Consider the following 22,913-nt stretch of genomic DNA (forward strand, 5'->3'; position numbering starts at 1 on the left):
CACATGAAACAGTGGAAAAGAAAAGGCAGAAGTTAAAACAAACTGTCTTTAGTATTCCTGGTTAAAGAGTTTGTAATGTAGATAAAATAGCACTTTTGTGTACATTAGTAGGCAGAACTTAGAGGCACCCAGCAGAGAATTAAAGTACACAAACAAATTTTGCCTGAAATGCATGTTCTTTCTCATAAAACAGTGGATTTGATGAACAATTATTTGAACCTGCATTGTTAACATCTATGTTAACATGACTTACATATTTTTTAATATTCTAATCTTCTCCATCACTTCCCTTCCCCTCACTGTCAAAATCTTGCCAATGACCTATCTACCCATGTTCACTGACCCGGCCGGTACCAGCACGCACACCAAAGCCATTTCACATCAAGAAACCCCTGTTTATTTTTATATTAATGGTTGTCCCATCCAAAAAGCGGAAACAGACATTTCTCATTAAGTGTTTCCTAGAGGTCGGCTATTTTTGTTGGTGCTTCTGTCCCAAAGACAACTGGATTCATGCCATTTTTTTCTTAGAACCTAGCAAATAGCCACACTAATATCTGGGTTACAATTATAAATATCAGTGTAGTCACTTTTAAACGTTTACACACAGCAATAAACAAAGGTAGTGTAGATGAATGGTGAAAAAAAATGGCAAGGAAAAACAACAGCAACCACAAGAAACAAACCAATGATGCCACTTAGGTAAGATCAAGTAAATTACTATCAGGACAAAGCAACAAAGCTTTTGAACAATTATTTTTATTGTCCTATGTAACAGGTCAGCCTGTCAAATGTCCGAGTGCCCATGAATTACTAACTTGTCGTAATACAGTGTGACAATTGCAACTAATGAATGAACAATGACAGGATTAAATCGCACTCAAGTCAGGACCTCTGTCAGACAATGCCAATGGTGCTTTTATGTGCTTCTCAGGTGATGCTCGTGAGCTTTAACTTGTTATGTGGAAACAACATGGAAGCTTACAAATATTTGTTGCATTTCATTGCTCAGAGTGTTTTAACAACACACTGCTAATGAAGTTCAAAGGAAACAGATTAGGCGTACCATGAAATATGTTTGGGAACTAATGTTTCAAATTATTCTGACACACATGAATTCAGCACAAGGCTGCAGTGGTAACTGGGACTTCTACCACTTGGCCCTCAAAGAAAAACAGATTGTTGGTCAGTTACATTTCTGCAACATCATACGGCGCTTACCCCACCTACAAGCGGGATGCTAAATCAATGCATAAAATGAATATTTTACCTTTATTTATGCAAACTTCTACATGATGACTGGTAATGCATTGAAGTAAAGTTCTGTGATGCAGGCAGCACTAGCTGTTAAAGGTACAATAATGGAGTGTCATGGAGAAACAGACCATATTTTGCAAAAAGGTATGCAAACTCAAAAGGTTCAAAAGTTTTAATAGATTAGCATGAATCAATTTGAAGGAACCAATACCGTGAGAGGAAGCGGTCTGCCTAACACTACATTTAGTGTCGCTACTCAATGCTGCCTCCAAAGGGGATCCTGCTCTAAATACATTGTCATGTCGCCCTACTATTAATCAGATGCTTCATATCTTTGGGACTGCGATTGCAAAAGTATCTCGCTAACCTATAAAAAATACTGTATGCACTTTCGCTGACCTCTCATTATTGAAAAGCACTTTTAACAGTCTCCACAAAAGACAGAACCCCTCATGGACGATGCACTTTTTTTTATTACTTTCATCTCCTTTATGAAACATTTGTAGAATGTTAATTAAATAACTGTGATGAAATTACTTTTTTTCTGAATTTGATTTGGCTCATGGGCAGTTATCTCTATTAATAAGCCAGATGTAAATGCTGCTTATTCATTTTAATGTGGCGTATGAACATTTGTTTAGACCGTCTCTAATTTATCACTAATGTACTAATCATTCACTAAAATAATAAGCCGCAGGGATATCTAAAGGCAAGGTAAGATAAAATAAGGTTTTGTGATGCTTGAGCTACTAATCAAATTGTTGCCCTAGCTAAGGGAACTGGTTCAGTCAGCATAATGATTTGCTCCACTGTGTTGTTGGGACTATAAGTACCTTTAACTGTCTGCCTTAGGCCTTTAATTAGCTACCCATGGTGCACCATCATGCATTTTTTTTCAAACTCTGCTATCCTCTGTATCATATTGAACCAACAACAACACTCCTGGCAAACATGTAGAATTATTCATGGGCTGCAGCACAATCAATAGGAGTAATTGATGCAGTTGTTGGGCAGCACTGCAAAAATTAGCAGTTTTTTTATATATATGTAATTAAATATAACATGTGCGCCAGCTGCTGACCTTGAAACGGGCAAGAAAGTTATAAAGCGTTAGAGAAATACTCTTGGGTTCCATCACATCACCTTGAGTTAATTTCTAATTCCAAACAAATCTGCCTCGGGAACAGAAATGCCAGAACAGAATCTTGCCCTTTGTGCGCTACCTGCTGAGTAACTATTAGGGCAACATATCCTCCCGAGGTCGGCTCCAGTGGAGAGGTGAGCAGGCAAGCACTGAGTCATCAGAGATGCCACAGCTTGAGTGTGGGTGCACTGTGGAAAAGTTCAGAGGCATCCTATGTGCACTCCCAAGGGTGGAGGATGGAGGTCCTGAGGGAGATTCTCCACACAATGTTCAGCATGTCTGATCTCAGCGGGTGGACCTTGTATAAACATGTGTCTGTCTGCAGGGGAGGCGCACAGGGAGGATAGAGAAGAGCAGATGCAAACCATCATTATGCTAAGAGTGGTGTATGGTGATGAGGATGGAAACAACAGATCCAAACTGCCAGCGACAATCCCTGGATGTCACAGGACCACCCAGCTCATCATATTTCAATGCATTGCCCTCCTCTGGGTAGTAATGGGACATTGGGACAGTCTGGTAAAAGGCAACATAATCAATCAAAACAGGCAGTCTGACATTCAACATAGCAGAACATTACAAAGGGGAAATCACAGCCATAGCAGTTTTTCTCTCTTTTTGTCTCTGGTGTGCACCAGTGCACAGCGAACACAGCGGCCACTCTCTTTCAACAGCCAGCTCCAATTACCTGTACGCAGAGTTTATTTTTTCCTCCTCTTGTTTTGGTGAAGATGTTATGTTTAATGATGCATTTATGTCTTGTGGGTTACAATATGTTTCCACCTGGTTTATTGCAAATACCATTGACATAAACATCAGTCACATTCCGACTTTTTTTGTTTTTTTGTGATAGCTCAGATTTATTCCTCATATGAAGGATGTTCATATAAAACATGGCCATAGTTTCAAATAAGATAAACCTATGTCCAAAAGGATGGGCCCCTGGGCGCAAATATGCAAAAAGCCCTACTACCTGTCCTATGCAGAAGCAAGACAGAGCACAGGAAGAATAGTCAAGTTCTCAAGGGTGTCATTCATTCATTTTAATTAGATTAGCAACACACATTATGAAAATAGATTTTCGAACATCCTGGAGACTCAGTTGGCCAATGTGCATCCAATGAACTCATAAAGAAACTGATCTCAGACATTGGTTTCATCTTATTTGCTATTATTGTTTTCTTAATCATTTTTAACTGATTATTTTGGGGTTTGGGGCTTTTTGTCTTTATTGATAGTTCACAATGGAGACATCCAAGAAACACAGGGAGAGAGTGAGGTGGAATCAAACCAAGGCATTCGCTATTCTATGCTAGGCTGTGTCTAGACCAGTAGACCAGGGAATATTCCTTAAGTTGACTAAACATAACAATACCTTTTCCATATGGGCAGAAAATCAGACAAAAAATGCTCATGAATGATTTTAAAAGGCTTCAGAAAATTGACCTACTTTTTCATGGAATACTTGTAGGACAAATAATAAAAAAACATCATCTCATAAGCACAGAAAACATGTGTTTCCACCCGCATCATGCTGGATTGCTGGAGGGAAGCACACATGCTCAAACTGGAAAAACATCTGCGCTGTGTTACGTTTACTTTTGTGAGTAATTAGCATGGTTGAAAATACATTCCATGCATACACGGTTGAGCTAAAGGAATTTGATTTCTCTGTTTTATTATGATAAATTATGCCATTTACTTGTTAAATCAGTGGAATAAAAAAAATGTAATCTAATGTTTGACTCATAAAGAGTGAGAAATGTACCCGCAGCTTGGCACAGTAACTGCTCCCTGACAGCGAGGATGGGAAGGGAAACTAAAGCCTATATTTCATCCTCTCTATATCCCCGAAATTGCTAAACTCAAACCTATTGAAAAGATACAAGACGAGCGGGCAAGAGAAGAAGAGAGGGATGAAAGAAAAATATTAAATGTTCTGAATGTATTACATCCCCACAAGATATTCATGGACCTGTCATAATTGTGTGAATAGCCATTACAAGCGAATTTATAGACCTTTCTGTTTATTGTAGTTTCTTTACCAGCTCCCAAATGACCCTCTTGTGCTTACTCCACCCATCAGATGGACATCATCACGTAGATCACTGAGTGTTTATTGGTAACAGAGGACTCAAACTGAATACGAACTACCACTAGTTGAATTAGTGCCTCCCATCTGAAAGAAGTCTTTGAAATTAGACCTTTTTTTTTTTTTAAATATAGAATATCTTTGTCAGTTTTGTCTTACACATAACTCACAAATTAATGCACAAGCCTCCAGGCTTATGCTAAATAAATGTAAACATAACAGCTGTTTCTACTGCTAAGGTTTCTCTGCTAAGTTTTAAAATAAGCAAGCATCAAAAGCAGCACGGCTCTGATTTGCTTATTTGTTCACATCTTTGTGTGTAAACCTGGGGCTCCTCTCGCTCTGTCCTCAGCTCGACTGACAGCTGTTCGGCCCAGCAGGCCCCCGAGGCGGAACACGAGGCTCCATCTGATGTCAGTTTGTCTGGTGTCAGCAGGGCAAGGAGTTTTTGTTGTTTTTTTTCCATCAGTACTATCACCTCTGTTCCGAGAACATCTTCGGTATAGGGACAGGATTTCAGCGCCTGTAATGAGACATGCTGTATTGTGAGAGTCATGCATGACAACTATAACAAGTCCATAAAGACAGTTGCACAGGTCTTCACCTTCCCATGCGAGAAATTGCCATTGACTGCTCGTATTTAATGAGTTCCTCTTACAGGAAGTTTGGGTATGACACTGTCCAGGCTGGAAGTGTTTCTGTCAAATGGCACACCATTCTGTCACATAACTCAGCCTTTAATTAGAGTCCTCACTCGGAAGCTTCTTCAAATTGAAGAAAATGTAATAAAATTCAGTCATCCATCCATTTTCTTGAGTTTTTTCAGGGCAATATCATGGTAGCTGAAGGCTAAACAAGATAATCCAGACCTCCTTCTCCCCTCAATGTTTTTCAGCTCCTAAGGATTTCCCACTCAAAGTGTGCCCAGACCAGATGAGATATATCAGCCTGTCCTCATTCCAAACCCATCAAATCTTGCCTCTCTGTCAGTGCTTTTGGCATACATGTGCAAAATGCACCTTTCATGTGTGCACAGAAAGCTGCTGGATGACATCAGCTGAGAACACAGACTGACAGAACCAGGTGCAAGGTCGCAGAACACGGCCAGAGGGAACCTGTCACATGCACATAAAATGCGTCAGGATGGCATCAGACTGTAACACTGCCCATCACAATGTAATACAAGAAGTGCAAGGGTTACACCTTACCATGTGCCTCCTTACCCTACACCTAACTATCCGTGTCTTTTTGGCCTTAACCTTACCATTCGGGCTGCTTTTGTCCAAACACGATCATGTGCTATGTCATCCCACCATGTGCATTTGTTGACATCACGGTAACAGCATCCTGGAGCATAAACAACAGACACAGAAGGCCCAACTCATAATATGTAGACATGGGAGGCCTCTGACAAAGCTTCAACATGTGACAAATTTGGATGAGAAGCTGTTGGATATATATTCCCTCCAGCAAGTTCTGGACCTTCCTACTAGTTAGTCATACCCCGAAAACCTCTAACGTGAGGCAGCAAGTAGGCATCTTAATCAGATGTTCAAACCAACTCAACCAGCTCCTTTTGACACAAAGGAGCAGTGGATCTACTTTCTGCTCCTTCCACATGTTTTATTCTTATCTCTAAAGGTGAGCCCAGCCACACTACAGAGGAAGCTTATGTTGGCTGCACGTATCAGGGATCTCAGTCCTTCGGTCAAAGCTCGTGACCATAGGTGAGGTTTGGAACATGGATCGACTGATAAATCAAAAGCTTTGCCCTTAGGCTCAACTCACTCTTCACCACAGCAGTGTAGCATACATCTCACTGCTGACGCTGCACCAATCCACCTGTCAATCACATGCTCCATTTTACCTGCAATTGTGAACAAGACCCTGAGCTTCTCTGCTTGGGGCAATGGCTCACACCCAACTCAAAATACACAATTTAGACTCCTGAAATGGAAAAAAGAAAAGCATGATAAGATACAATAAGATATGATAAGATAAGAGGTTCTGTATTGTCCAGAAAAGGAAATTCCTTGGGCAAAAGTACTACATCCAGCTGTAAATACCTGGAAGCAATACACTGTCAAACATGACAATACAGTAGTACACCACAGATACAATACATGCATACAACAAAAAGTCATATTATTATATCTATTCTGGATAAAACTGTTCTCTATATTTTTTAGCCATTCAATGCAAGATGCCTAACCAGTCGAAGGGGGAATTCTGGAGTGAAGGAAATAAAAAAGAGAGCACTTTTGATATTATTTTATTTTACATCATTTAGTTCATTTTACTTTTTCTTTGAAGCAGGGGTTTGTGCATTTCCGCCATCATTACTTATGATTTGATTCTATTAAGTAGTTGATGAAATGGCTCATGAACTATGCTATTATTATTATATTGAAAGTAGTAAATATTGTCCCTGATAAGTGTCAGTACAAAGACATGCTGAAATCAATGTTTAATTTTATCTCAAAATTGAGAAACAAAATACGAAAATAATAGATAATATTTTTTAAAAAATACATGAAGAAACTGTCAACTGAATTCATCATATGCGAATTTTCAACTGTTCTATGAATGATTTTCGTTGACTTTAACTCTGCTAGGATCCTCTAGCCTGTATTTCTGAGCTGTGCGCTGGTTTCCTGATAAGCAAGTTCACAGATATGTGCCTGGAGCAAGGATAACGCTGTTTTTGATTAGAATCCTTGACACAAATCCCTCGTCCCTTTTGAAGTCACAGACCCTCTCTCATTTTTGCGGCTTCTTTTCCGAGGGCTGCAGGTGTTTGGTCATGATACCGCCGTAGGGATATGAAAAGAAAAGTAAAGACACATTCATCCATCCATCCATTATCTGAAAATGTTTTCCTGTTGCTGGAGCCTATCCCAACTGACACTGGGCAAGGGGAGAGTTTGCAATGATACAGTAATGCAAATTTATGACAAGTTTTATCTTGTGGCATAGTTGAAGTGCTGGATTCAATAAGAACGCTTTTTTAATGTTGGTCATGTTTGAGATATTCATCATTTCTCACTGCTTTTACTGCCGGTGTTCAAACTTCTAAAGCATCTTTATTGTTCATACTTTTGTCTGTGCTGTTTCATGGAAGGTTACAACTTAACATTTCAAGTACCTAAATGTAAAGCCAATTCACACTAATGCTAATTATCTTTAAAGACAGCATACAGAAGCACAGCAGCCTAGAACTCTATAAAGGGTGAAAACAAAAGGTTGAAAGTCAGATACATAATTTTGCTGTAGGAGATATCTTTGGAGACCAGCAGTGTGTCTTAGCACAAGTAAGAATCACAGTTGCACCCTCACAAAGGATGTGGGCAGCAACCAGAAAAATGGTTCAAGATCACAGAATCTCCAGCTCAGTCCTCAGAGGTGTGATGTGCGATCCTTATTGATAATGCCAACACCATTTTTTGCTCTCAAGCACCCTTTTCCCAGTGAGCATTCAAGCCTGTGTAGGTGCAAGGAGAATGGTAAATGCAGCATTGTGCTGTATGCTTTGACAATGCAATTCTGCTTTTATAATATATAAAAATGCACCTTTGTGTTGTGCTGAAAAGGAGCCATTACCAAAGAGGATCAGAGGATGTAGCCACTTCTATGACGATGCTTTCTCCTTAATGTTCCCAGCACTGCCATTAAAGTCCACCCAACAACTCAGCTCCGCCTGTATCTTCCGGCTCTGATGGCTCCTCTGTGGTCATTTATCAGTCAGCTAGTGTTAGAGCGAGAAAATACAAGGGCAACTTAGGGGAAGGGACAACTCTGAGCAGAGGTGGCGAAATATTTTTTATCTCTCAGGCAAACTTTGAAAACAAGAAACTTGGACATAAAAAAATTGTCAAGGCCGCCCATATAGTATATACTAAACCCTATTCTCAAGAATGGAGATATATTTTTGCCTTGCACAATCAGAACAAAATTATGAGAGCAGATATGATCCCCTAGATTTGTTTAAATCACCAAACTACTTTATCTTGGGGCATGATGAGCTACAGAGCAGCACCCTTAGTGTTCTTGCAAAGACGCTTCTGGACATGTATTCACTACCCCAACCAGCTGGATTGTTTTTAACCATCTGCTCAAAGTGAGGCGTCAAATCCACTGCAGCAATGCTACAGAGCAAACGTGCCCAAATACCGTGAACTCAGTTTTTGTTTGTAGCATAAAAACATTGATACAAACAGACTTTTTGATTCATTGCTCCAATTGTTTCACAATTATTAGCAATTAGTGCGCAAAGTCATCCGCAGTCACTTGTCACTTTGTTGATTCATATGTTAAATGGCTCATTACTTTGTGGTTTGAGTGTGTGATATGTTTTAGGGTGCATCATTAGTAAAATAGTGAGAAATGCAGAGAAGATTTTCTACATCCCTGCAGCATGTGCTCTCCAAGAAACCTAAATGCATATTATGCGTTAAATCAGGATCTTTATGTGAAGTACTGAGTACTGTACATATGGTTAATGTAAGGGGCAATTTAATTAGCACATATGTATTAAATGTTTGTACATAAGCTGGAAAATAAAGTGTATTGTACAATACTAAAATAATAATAGGTACTGAATATGTGAGTATTAAACATCTAAACTTAATGGCGACCTGTGGAGTTTTGTGGTAAATTAAAAACAAACAAACATATTTTTGCATTTGGTGTTACTCACTGAGATGCATTGTATGTGTCCGACTGTTTAATGCATTTCCTTCTTTTCTTTTGTTTTTTGGAAGCTTTATTAAATTAATTAATTTATTTTTTAATATATTTCCTTTACTACCACATGTAGATCAACAGAATAGCTGGAACCTTTTGCAGGGCTGTGTACCTGCATGCATCATCCTGCATATGCCCGGGAGCAAACAAAATGGTATCCACATTGCTCCATAGCCCAAAAAAAGTAGAAAAAGACTCAATAAGGTCCCTGTAATTTATAAAGTTGTTGAAATAATAAAAACATGCTCCAGTTTAAAGAAAAAAAAATACTGTATGTAACAGTGGGTGTAACGTAGTGAATGTGAGGTGCTGTCCTGTTCCTGCAGTGAATCACTGCTATATGCCACTGAAAGAGGGCTGCGGTCCTGACTTTACAAAAAAGTAGTGGGCAGGTGCTAGACCCTAAGGAGTGTGTATCTAAGATTCACATCACAAAAACAAAACAAAACAAAAAAAAAAAATATGGCGCCAAAAAAAGAATGAATGTGGGGTTGGCTTTGACTTTCACTTCTCTGGCGGGCATGCTTAAAAAAAGTAACCAACACTGCTGCACAGTGCACTTTTTTATAGGGAGATTCGAAGCTGTATCTTCTCACATTCAACTTAGTTTTCTTCATTTTGATATTAAAGTAATCTTGGTATATTTTGATTCTGAACAACCTGGATAGATATCAGGTGCAGTTGGCACCTTAAGGCTTAGCTCAAGCTTTTCTTCCCTGAGTATGCCACAAATTTAAGAGAATGATCAGAGAACCACATTTTTGATTCATTTCCAAGGCAAAATAACCTCACCGTGTGAGGCTGGCCGCTGCCAAGCAATCCCTGCCCCCAGCCTGATAATACAAAATGGATGCACCTGTGTACCAGCTGCCCAAATTCAAGATTCTTCATTTCAACTTCCCCCTCGGTTATATCTCCTTGAATATAAGCTTGATAACACAGTGCATGTATTTGTCTCTGTGTGTGCCAGCGGTGTCACTGTCGCTCAGTTCCTCAATGCTGGCATTCCCACACAGACCAAGTATGCATATATTTACTGTGGGAGCACAGTGAAAAGGTTAGCGTGCTTGTTGGCTAGTGTTCAAACAAGGCAGGAGGAGTGTAGGTGGTAAGAGTTGTGTTTGGTGTTGAGTGGGAGTGAAGGAGGTTGCTCAGTGTCAGAAATCACTGAAGCATCTGTTACCTTATCCCGTTACCTCCACACTTTACAGCTGGTGAATAATGTCCTCTTCCTGATGACCCCGCAGGTGTGTGATGGCCCTGACCATTAAAAAACAGTATAATGTAGCACCATATTCTTTTGAGATCTGAATATAGCTTCTGTGTGGTTGCTTGCCAAATAATTAAGGAGCTGGGTTAGTGTTGCATCATTCCAGGTGTATATTTTTGATATCAAGAATTTAAAATTTGACACTCCATGAGTTTGTCTTTTGTGCTACCCTCAGAAAAAAAATGTAACCTTCAAGACATTTCATCGAGACTGTCCTCCAAACTACAACCCATAATTTTGTTTATTGTAAGGCATTGACCTCTAGTAGCGGAAGTAGTTTAGACAAGAACACCGTGAGGAGGTATTGGTATTGTATGCACTGTAACCACTTGACCAAGGTGGTGGATGGGTTGAATGAACCCGGGCTTTGATGTGGGAGTATGGCATTTGCTTCATGTTTGAATGTGATGTTTGTTCTACACCTACTTATGCGTCTCCTTTCCCTAAGCATGCCAGCATGTGCGTTTGTTGACGTCCCGTTGGCGTTGGTTGTTATGTGCTGTTGTTGCATAAACATAACCATTTGCAACATCATCCCACTATGTGCATTTGTTGACATCATGGTAGCGGCATCTGGGATGAGACGTGTCAACAAACGAGCACCAGTGTGAACATATCTGAATTGGGTATTTATGCAAAATAAATGCAGAAATGTTGACACACATACTGCGGTAAATGCCATGTTTTTTATAACCAAAACTTAATTGGAACCACCTTGACCAGGGTTATATGGAACATGCCAAAAATGTCCTTTAATGACTTTGTTTGCCACTTCTATTTATTGAGGATTGCTGCAGAGGCCAATTACCTCAGTTAGAATCCTCATGAACCGAAAGCCTCACCAAGGACAGCTTACAGCCGCAAAGACCTCGGAGCACACAAGAGGAGTAAAAGCCTTTAATATCATACTTGTTGTGCATGCTCGCAAGGCTCCATTTTGTTTCTTTTGAGTATTTTTATGGTACAGGGGCATCATCAATTTTCATCTGTCTCGTTTAAGCCCAGGTGGTCCGCGGCGCCTCCATCACTCCGTCTGTAAACATCCCAACAAATATGGAAAGATCAAGTGAGCTTCTATCATTATCATCCCCGGCAATGTCATACCGGGCTGAGGTTTCCTCTGCTAGGCCATTAGCAGTAAATCAAACAGAACATAGGCACACTAATGAACGGAACTGCGAACACTATTTGCACAGAATATCTGGAAGGGCAGACCCGGTGCAATGATTTTGACTTGCTGACTGAATGCCTCTCAATATTCTTTCAGAAGATCATTTATTTAGTTTCCATTTTTATTCTGTGTACTTTTAACCCTTTGCAGTGCAGCCTCAGAGCATTCAAAGAGTGCCGAGATGTTTTAGTGTTGCTTTGTCCTCTCAAATTAATTTAAAAAAAAAAGGCCCTTTGGAGTTAAGATATCAGCCAAAGAGTTCAAATACATTAAATTTCATACAAAGACAGAGCACCTTTGCCCTCACTGTATCCCTGCTGGAGCCTGCCTCAGCTCTCCCTTAATCTGACAGAAAGATCCCGACAGCCAAGCACTTTTCTTGGGGTTAATTGTATGTGACATTCATAATGCAGTTCTGGTCAATGGTTATCTTCGCTCGGGTGGAAAGCAAGTTGTTTCACTCCTGTTATAGGTAGAATGTTCTCATTCTTTTTCGAAAAAAAATAATAAAAAAGCACCCTCATTATGCAACTGTTCTAAGAAAAGTTCAAATGCCTAATTAATTTAACATTGGAAAAATTGATTAATTTGACCTTTTGGAACGGGTTATAATCTTGGAGATGATGACGTGCTTTGAACACTATCATGATTAACGCTGATTAGAAATATTTAACATAAAGGAATGGTAATATGCCTTGACATTACCATGTTCAGAGAAAGGTGCTGGAAAAAAGATGGTTTTCTAGAATGGTTTTTACACATAGTTCAGCATCATGCATCACTCCTTTAACCCTTTAACAGGTTAAGAAAAAAAAGCAAAAAGAGAACGAGCAACTTTTCAAGAAATGTTATGTGAATTAAATTAAGAAATAAAAATAAAGATGACATAATGTTAGATATTATTTCAAAAGGGAAGAATTGCAATACAACTATATATATATATATATATATATATATATAATATATATATATATATATATATATATATATATATATATAGTATTATTATAATTTTATATATATATAATTATGTTTCAGTAGTTTTTTGTTTTTTTTTTGCTTATTTTAAGGTTTTTGAGCATTTTTTTGGTTAAAGTGCTTATTGCATCTTTCCAATGTTTTTGGAGACAGCAAGCAAATTTCCCTGTTATATATTTAAAATTATGTTACAAAAAATCTAAAAATATGTTTTTTGCAATTTTTTTAAGGTCTTTTTTTGGTTAATACTTAACTTTTTACCTTTTTTTCTTTTTTTTTTTTTTTTTTACAATTTTTCAGGCAAATTTTCATGTACTTTTTGTACTTTTGTTGTTTATTGCTTTCTTCCTATGTTTTTGAAATATCAAGCCAATTTTCTCAGGTTTTAAGGGTAAATGATCATGAAAATGTAAAGAAACCCAATATTATCCATTCAGTTTTGGTCTTTGGTCTCCATATTGTGCTGCTCGGCTGAACCGCTGCACTAATAATGAGACTCGGGGAAGGCAAACTCCCACGGCTATCTCTGTCCCTTTTATTTAGATGGAGGGGGGAGACAAATGTGGTAGGAAGAGGAACTGATGGGTTAAGCATCTTCCTCCAGAGAAACTTCATCCATGTCTAGGAGCCACGGTAGTACATTTTAATTACCACTCTCACACGAAGTATAAATGCAAACACACCTTTTTTCTATCCATCTGTAATTTTTTAATAAGCAAGAGGATTGTGTCTGCAGTTGTTTCTTGATGAAGTTTTTTTCCTCTGTAACATAATTGGGTCAGTCTTAGACTCTTGGTCACCGTGGCTGCTCGGTAAACCTGAAGAATTACTCCCATTAGCTCCAGCTCTGTTCCCTTGGGCCATAGGGGGACACATAGAAGGTAATTACAGAACATAATGTTATTAATTACTCCGAGCACTCATGCTACCATTGGAGCTGAACTCTCTGCAGATGAGGTTCTCCAAAGCCAGACGGGCCACAGGACAATGCCTAAGGTTAAGTGACCCACTCGTCTCTGTCATTGGATGTGGGGGCTCTATCACAACTCTCCTGTTTGTTGGTCGATTCTCTGAACTGAGTGTTTTCCTGCTGCTGTTGCCGCCATGCTAAAAAAAAGAAACAAGAAGGGCGGGGTCCACTTAGAAGGAGGAAGCAAGTGGTCAGATGTCACAGTGAGCTTCCATCTGAAAAAAGTAGATTTCTTTTTATGAGAATTGTGTCATTATTAGTATTATTATTACAGTCTGATTTGTCCTGTGGGGTAATGAGACTCCCCTTGCATGCCAGTGTTGTCATTAAGCAAACTGCCACCCGATTATGGGTGTGAAATTTCCCACCTCCAGCATGATCTCCCCATGATCTCCACCTACATGTGGAGTTTATATATAACATAATTTAATCTCATTACCCCACTGAGCCATATGCATCTCCGTAATGATGAAAATACAAAAGTATGTGTCGTGTTTTGGCACTGTGCATTGTGGGGGACTCGGTCTAATTGGGAAAAGCTTCAAGCTGACTCAAGCTTATTTGTCACTTATTCACACATTCGTTATTTGTAAGATGTGGGAAGGTATCTTTGATATTTGATGTGCACAATCCAATAAACTGCTCCTTTTGCTTTCATGCATAGTTTTTTTTCTCATCATCTGTAACTTTACTATTAACTTTTACAATTATTAATATTCTTCCAGTAAAGTCAACACCTCTATTTGATTGAGTCAGAGTGTGCAGTTCCTTGGAAAATAAATGGTCGTATTAAAGTAGAATAAGCTCTAATATCTCTGCAAATGTCACCGTTTGCTTTTTATGCATAGAGAGAGAGAGAATATGAGTCCTCTGTATTTATTCGAGACTCCCTGGTGTATCAGCTTATACATGGTTTCATTGAACAGGCTTATTTAAATTCGTGCAATAATCAATGACCCTCTCTTTGATTTGAAATGTGAATAAATGTACTTGAACTGGAGCCCAGGCAATACTGGATTTTTGGGGCCGATGCTGATGCCGATATTTGAGAGCATGAATCCATATTGCTGTTTTACTTCGAAAATCAAGCAACTCATGTGTTTTGGCTTGTATTACTTCATGCCTTTATCTGTTTCCCACCTGTGTATGTAACACCTGCCCTCACTCAGTCTTAATTACACCACCCAAGTGTTCCCTACCACACCCTTGTTGTCAGCCAATCCCTGTGTCCCCCCCTTGTGTCCAGCTACGACAGCTGTGTCTTGTTCTTGTGATTAGTTCTCTGTGTGTATATAGCTGTTGCTTTCCCTTTGTTCCTGCTCAGTTGGTCTGTGTTCCTATTTGGGTTCATGTCTGTGTTTCTGATTTTTAGTTAACATTGGTTCTACTTTCTTTGGGTCTCTGAGTTTTGTAACCTCCCTGATTTGGAGGTCTTACCAGCATTAAAGCTCCCTTTTTGTTAACTACTGCATTATGTTTTGTTAAAAATAAATGTATAATGCCATGCATATTGGACAATATAAGCCAATATTAATATATCTGTTTTGGCCTTATATTGGCCAATAAAATGGGCTGACCAATATATCGGTTGGGCTATACCTTGAATCCCCAGAAATCCTAGACAAGTCCTAAAATTCTTAAAATGTCCTAAAATCCTAGAAATATCCTTAAATTCTAAAATGTCCTAAAATCTAACACATACTTACGCAGTATATACTTGTTAAACTTGTTAAAATTGTTTGATCTTCTATTATGAGCTTTGCATATGACTTTGAGACTCGGAAAATGTCTTCATACCTGTAAAATAAACATTAATAAGCACTGGATTTGACAACACAAAGTGTTTTATCCTAAAGTTGGCGACAAGCTGTCAGAATACAAGAATAGGACTGCATCAACATACCACAAGCACAGATCTAATGACAACTAAAGAAATGGTCCAATTCATACACTGATGTCAAACTCAAAGCGGATCAAACAAAATACACACATTTACCAGCTTGTTATTGCACGCTGTATGGGTCGAAGGAAAAAAGAAGGGAAAAAAAGGCAGAATGCTAACATAGTCTGTGAAGGTCCTCCAGGAGGGAGGAGTGATACCTCCCTTTATTCTCACGGGACTCTTTGGCAGTTATGATACATTTACTTACTTAACTGAACAGGAATCATTTTCTTTCATCTCTGTTCATGCCTTACAGAGGATCAGTAAGATACATCTCTTACCCGTTTGAAGTACTGTTACCTGGAGACACGCTGCTGGGCTGGCGCACTGAGCTTATTTGATATACTGAATTTCATGTCAACTGTGGCAATCCACTCTATGCATCATGTCTAGTTTCAAGTGCGGGGAGAGGATGTAAGGACATGATAGTGCTATTCCTTAAAGCTACGGTGGCTGGACTGCCTATTGTTATGATGTATTGTTATAGAGCTGATTTACAGTATGAACAGTAGGCAGAGGGAATGCAGGAGACTAAGATAGATAAGGTTCACATTAGATAATCATCCCTCAAAGCATCATCATACTATGACTACCACTATCTGGACCATCTGAACATCAAAACAGCATCAAGTACTTCTTATCACCAATGCAGACATTTGCAAGTACAACATAAAATGAGGCTGGAACTGGTAAAAACAAGGGTTTCAGTTTTGTCCCCAAACATTTATAGTAATTGTAACATGTCTCACTTTTGTTGCTAAAATATCATGAAACAGCGCTGTGTTATTGTCCAGCTCTCATAATTCAAATGTCCAAATTATCTGAGATCATAATACATGCAAATAAGCTCAGAGGGTAAATTCAAGTCAATTTTAAAGGTATAGTTTGGGTCTTTTGAGGTGAGTTGTATGAGATACTTATTCATGGTCAATGTGTAACATACGAGGGCAGCAGCAAAACATGTTAAAGCCACCTAAAATAAAGTATTTAGAATGTTTTCACAACTTTACTTTGCCACCAGACTTTGCCACTACAATTTCCAATGGGGAACTGAAGCCACTATCCTGCGTTTGTCAAAGCCAGACTCCATCGAGAAGAACCAACAGTTTCTTATCCTAAAATGTCACATGTTGCTGCTTTGCAGTTCATAACATATTGGCACTTTGCAGTGAATTTCCATGTATATTGTTTAAGGTATCCTTCTGTGTCTGCTGTGTACAATCTGGGATGGCGTTACCGTGTTGTCAACAAATGCACATGGTGGGATGACATGGTGCATGGTTATATACGGCATATGATTACACCGCAGCCAGTTCTGTCTGGTCACATACTCAGCTGATGCTGTCAAGGTATTATGCAGATGCGAAAGGTCGCTTTTGGTATCAGGAGTGTACGCCAACAGTACTGTCAAAATGGCAGTGTTTGACAGCTTTGGAGAGAGAGCAGACTGCAGGTACATACTGATAGTCAGTGTTCTACATACAGAAGGGGTAACACTAAAAAGAAAAAAAAATGTATTTCAATTATGAGTGTACACTATATTTAGAATGTTTTCACCACTTACCTATACAGACACTGATTTCCAACGCAGAACTGAAGCTGTTAAATTGCTCTCTTCATAGCCAGACTCCACTGATGAAAACAGTAATTTAACATAGTTGAACACAGGAGCTGCTGATCTACCATTGCCTTGATCAGTTAATTAATTTGATGAATCTGAAGCAACCCTTTTAGACGCCAAAGTCACACAATAACACAAACGAACTAATCAAGTCAGCTTCTCCCATGTCCATCAAGCTATAATTACTTTTTGTCAATGGATTGTGGCTTTAACGATGGGGCGCTGAAGCCGTTAACGGCTATCCTGTTGCAAAGATTTCTCTGTGGCAAGGTGAAGCTGTGAAAATGTTTTAACATAGTGTAAACTAAAACCATAATTGAATCGTTGCTGCCCTACATCCACAATATTGCTGAGATTCCTGCCTGCTTTCTTTACTGGGGCCTGACATCTTTATTTAATAAACTGACAATGGTACCTCATACAACCCCACTTCAAAAATTCTAAACTATGTCTTTTAAGTTATGTGTGTAAAAAAAAAAAAAACTCATTTCTTTTTCACTTTTTCTCAATGGCTACAAAAAGGCGGCCCTTAACCTCTGATCTGTGGAGCTCGTTAGGACTGTGAGGAGCTTGACAGGAAGCTCCACAGACACTATTCATGAACGGAAAAATTATCTGCCCTTCTCTGCATATTTTTGAAAAAATATCCTTGAATCTACATTTGGATTTTTCGAATGATAACCTGTAATTTGGAGATTATCTTGGGGCACTTGATAATATATCAAGGCAAAGGCAGTGAAGGACATGGCTTGTGGGACAAAACATTAATGGTGGTTGTCTAAAAAAAATATTTTGGACTTAAAATCTTGAAATCTGCATTAATTTTTCTCTTTTATGTATTTGTGGTGTAACTACATACTCAAAATGGGCTTTTAGAGCTTTGTCACTGGCATTGATGAGATTGAACCTCAAAAGCGAAGATGTAGGCCAGAAAACCAAAACAAAGGCAAATTTTCACATTTGCGGACAATTAAGTTTTTGTAATTCGAAACAATAAGCTGAAAGAGGCTGTAAAGCCCCATTATGTTGATCAGAAGCCCAGAGGTGCATGATTTTTTTTAACCTTTTTTTATAGTTTATCATAAATCATAATTTATTTTAACTGGTTTTGTGTCCATAGTTACTATAAAAAAGTATTGATAAATCCTGTTTTTATTTCCAGATCACTTTTAATAAAAATGAAGTGTGACTTTCAGGAGCAAGATGGGGGAAAGATGTGTGTAAAGCATCCATGTTCTCACAGACATGGATGTAAAGTGCAGCTTGGCTTGTGTTTGAAGGCAAACAACAACAAAGCAGTAGACCTATTGTCCAATTTTGACATAATGTTTTATTTTTGGTTCTATGTTTAAAAAAGAAAAGAAAAAAAAAAATCTTACTTCATCTCCCACCGAAAAAAAATCTAATGCCCCTGGGTAAAAACTCAAAGTCTTCTGAATCCCAAGTGATGAGGTGCTACATATGAGTTAATTTTCGTTCAAAATCACATACTCTCCCGTGAATGGGATGCTAATCCTTTTGAGAAAACACAGAGGGGATAATAAAGCACCAAAAATGCTCGTCAGTGTTCGTGCCACCTGAGCTGCTTGACAGCTACGAGCAGGTGTGATGTGTGATAGTAGCACTTTATTCCAGTGCAATCAAAGTGTCACACATTATTGTCTAATGTGTTTGCAAACATTGTTCTAATGTTTCACTACCTGGCGACAGAGCATTGTTCCCTGTCGGCATGTTGTGTGCCACCTCTTCACAGGCATTATTTCCCTTTTAAACAAAGGCGGAGTTTAATAGTGTGAAAAAGAAGGATGAAAGACAACTGTGAAGATGATTGGAACACACTCAGGAGCAGAGGGTCTTTAAATTGGATTCTTAAGAGGGCTCTCTGTCAGTAAATGATGTTTTACACAGCTGCCCTCACAAGGCACCTGAAGAATTACATTGTCAGAAATCTTATTTTGATAAAATTGCAAGGCTACAGGCTACAAGGTCAGCCAGGCAATTAAAGGAAGCTGTTAAGGTGCTCCATCTCATTTTCATTTGTTACATAACGTGGCCAATTTCACACCGGTCATGGATCTTAGTTGCCAATATTGTCTGCATATTTGTAAATAAAAAGCGAGGCTCTCCAATCCTTGGAGACATTATTGGAGTTGCAGGGTCCACTTGAAGGAAGCTGCGAGTCTCCAAAGGTCAGTCTGCTCTTGAGTTTTGCACCTCACTCCCTGGCAGGTTTATTTTCCGACGATGGGGCCAGCGTTCTTGGTGTGAGCCAATTAGGGCTTGTTTATTTTCCTCCGCTGTCTAATAAACGTCACTTTCTACTTTTAATGGCTTGGAAAGAGAGTGTGATTACAATTCAGGGCCCGGTGTGTGTGACCAAACGTGAGCCAGGAGCCACGTCTTCTTCAGAGGCCCTTCATCATGCAAAATGGCTCTCAGCGCAGCATTGTTATGGGAGGTTATGATAATAGAAATATTTATAACACCCTGCTGACCTCTGTGTACAAGTACAACAGCCACCGTGAGGACTACGCTCCTTACGAATAAATGCAGAGAAAACAAACACAACACCTCCAAGAGCTTACCGCTTGCATTATTTATTCAATGGCCAGTGTGATCCAAATTTTAAGAAGCAAAATGTAGAATATTTAATGTTGTTTCACAGCTTGTCCTTGACAGCTTAAGGTAAGACTGCCTTTTATTTTAAATTTGTTACCCAGTGCTCTATCTTGAACATTTTCATTGATCAAATACAACAAATATAATAAAAACAACCAAATTAAATCATTCAGTAAAAACAGGATTGTACAAACAGCAGCAGAAACATCTAATAATGTATTTTTTGACTGCTAAAGCTCAACAAATTTACCTGTTTACATTTTCTCCCTTGACTCTCTCCTCTTACTCTCTAACGATGCTCCTGCATGAAGCTTGCATACCAGTCAAATTATAATTGTTGCTTTTTTTTTTTTAACTGTGACATTTAAAAATGTCAATAGAATGCACTACGCCTAAAACATATGATAATTTAGCAGATGATTGTCTCACACTTATTTGGGTTCTGTGAAGCTCAGCAGTTCACTTTATCATGTTGTTTTGACATACTTGCATTCTAAAAAAAATCCACAAACTCAGCAGATGAAAAAGAGGCTTCTTTAAAAGCATCTTCAATGTTAAGTCTGATTTTCTGAAAGTAGGTTAATACTCCTCCATGGCTTTGGTAGTATTGGACTCACGCTTGAAGACTTAAAAATACTGGAGAAAAGGTGTCAAACTTGTTTCAGTTATTAAAATGACCTTCATAAACCTTTTAAAGTGTCTCATTTTTCAATTAGATTTACAGCACTGTGCACACTATTTAACAGAGGTGAGACAAAGTCAAAGTACCAAATGAAGTCAAAGCCTTTGTTCCTCAAGTTCTGGACAAAAAACAAATTTGATGGCATTAAAAAAAAATAAAATAATGTTACCTTTCCATCCTGCTTGTGCAACATGATTTTCTGATGCCAGAATTATCCAAAGTACGTGACTGAGACAATGAAGAGCTGATTTGCTCCACGATTTTTACAACATAGATTTTCGCACACTGAGTTTAGGGTCAGTCAAACTGTTGCACATCAAAAGGCAAAAGTTCAAGTGAAGTCAGAAGTTAAACAGGAAGCCTCAATGAGATTTGTGATGAGTCCATACCACTACTATTGAAGACAAAGAGGGAAAAGACACATAGGGCACCTCATCACAACTCTGTTAGATGACAAGAACAGGGCACCCTTGGCTATAGATGTTTTTCTGCATCGTGTCACACCAAGCAATACAGATAAAACGTAATATTTCAGGAACAGGTCGGACTGTTCCCTATGAATACTGCAGATTCAGCTGTCATCATTTTCACTGGCTTCATTTATTTATTTATTTTAAGTAACACTGTCTAACACAGAGCAAGAACTAAAATAAATAAAGATGTGGACAATCTGAATGCAAATGATGCAAAAATAATTTGATAAATGTTTTTGTGGCTGCTTAAACCAAAAGAGGAAGCTCGTTTCACCAGAGTCCATACCGAGAGGGCCCAATTACCCTTCTTCTCAGCCTGGACTCAGGAAAGACTAACAACCCATGCTCAAGGATCCGTAGCTGTGATTTAGGGGATAAAAAGGCCAGAGATGGGCCTACAGCACAGCAATAGTTGAGAACAAGCCCTGTAGGTGATCAGTAAAATCTTGACATCAGCCCTAAACATTTGCTTGCAACTGGTGTACTGTGGAAAAGCTAGAAAAGGTCTGATATAGTCACGTCTATTAGATATAGATAAAAAGCCGAGTCTAGATAATGAGAATTGTTTAATTTCTGTGATTAAACGAGCCTCACTAAAACAGTTTCCAAGAGCTGCTATCCATAACAATGAGCTGGTGATGTACTATCTGCAAAATTAAATCATGGTATTGTAAGCCAGAGTGAAAATGACCTCAAAGTCAGAGTGAGAGCACCGCTGAATGCTTAATTAGGCAGTTAGTGTTGGCAAGCTCGCTGGCTAAATAATGGCGATGGTGTGGATCCAAAACAGGAGCAAACATTTTGCAAAGCTTTCAGCTGTAAACCTTGCCGAAGCTGCCAAACGGGTTTCTGTCCCAAATGTTGGCAACAATTGGATGCCTGCTCCTGTGCCTCCCCCATACTGACTAACCAGAACCTTCTCCTTCAAGTCAAATCAATGCAATCAAGCTTTGCTGGCATGGTGTTTTGATTAAAAAATGTTGGCAAAGCAAATTCAGAGTAATTAATGACACACTGAAGGAAATAAATGAATAAATAGGTGGAGGGTACAGGGCTCGAACAAGAGTCACAAAATAGCTTTTTTTTTAATGAAAAATGTGTGGAAAAATATGCTATCATGGCCATCATAGCCCGTATCCCAAAGCTCACACAAAGTTCAACTTAGTTTGGATATCTTTGGGTCTTTGTGCACTGTCCCTGTAAAAAATGAACAATAAAATATATAAAGTAGGTAATTGACCTCCAGCAACATTTGTGGTGCACAGGACAAACTAATTGTTAGATAACCGACCAATGTGACCTCCATCAAGGTCATCATAAAACACATTTCAAAGGACATTTAAATAGGGTAGGTGAGGAGCAGAAATGAATAAATAAATAAATAAAAAAACACACTCACATACATCGACTTACATATCAGCCAATGGGGCACGCGTTGACTGGAGCACCCAATAAAGGACAAGGTTGACACTTTTTTTTTTTGCATAATCAGGAAAAGTGCTCCTAAGGGGCAGCACTCAGACTGCTAAGGAAGTCTTAACCTAAAATGTGACAAGACAGTATTTATTGTGGCATGCTTTGAAAACATTATTACAGTGATCTAGTGATTTTTTTTTAATTAAGTCTTAAAATATAAAAGCTGACATAGAATACAATCAGAATAAAGACATTTTTAAAAATTAAATTGACGTGGGGGTATAAAATACGAAACAAAAGTGATTTATTAGGGAAAAAAAAACAATTAATGCCTTATGAGGTCTATCTGACAATGTGCGGATGGCTTACTTTCCCGGCCAAAAGGCAGTAATGGGTTTACTTTTTATTTCCACGTATAATGTCATTGAGTCCAATAAAGATTTAATACTTACTAAGTGTATCCTGAGCTGCACTGATAGCAAAAAAGTGAAAAGCATCTATGCTGTCAAGACTCCAGTCAAGAATATAATACATT

This window comes from Plectropomus leopardus, chromosome 20, assembly GCF_008729295.1.
Source record: "Plectropomus leopardus isolate mb chromosome 20, YSFRI_Pleo_2.0, whole genome shotgun sequence".
In the NCBI taxonomy this organism is placed as follows: domain Eukaryota; kingdom Metazoa; phylum Chordata; class Actinopteri; order Perciformes; family Serranidae; genus Plectropomus; species Plectropomus leopardus.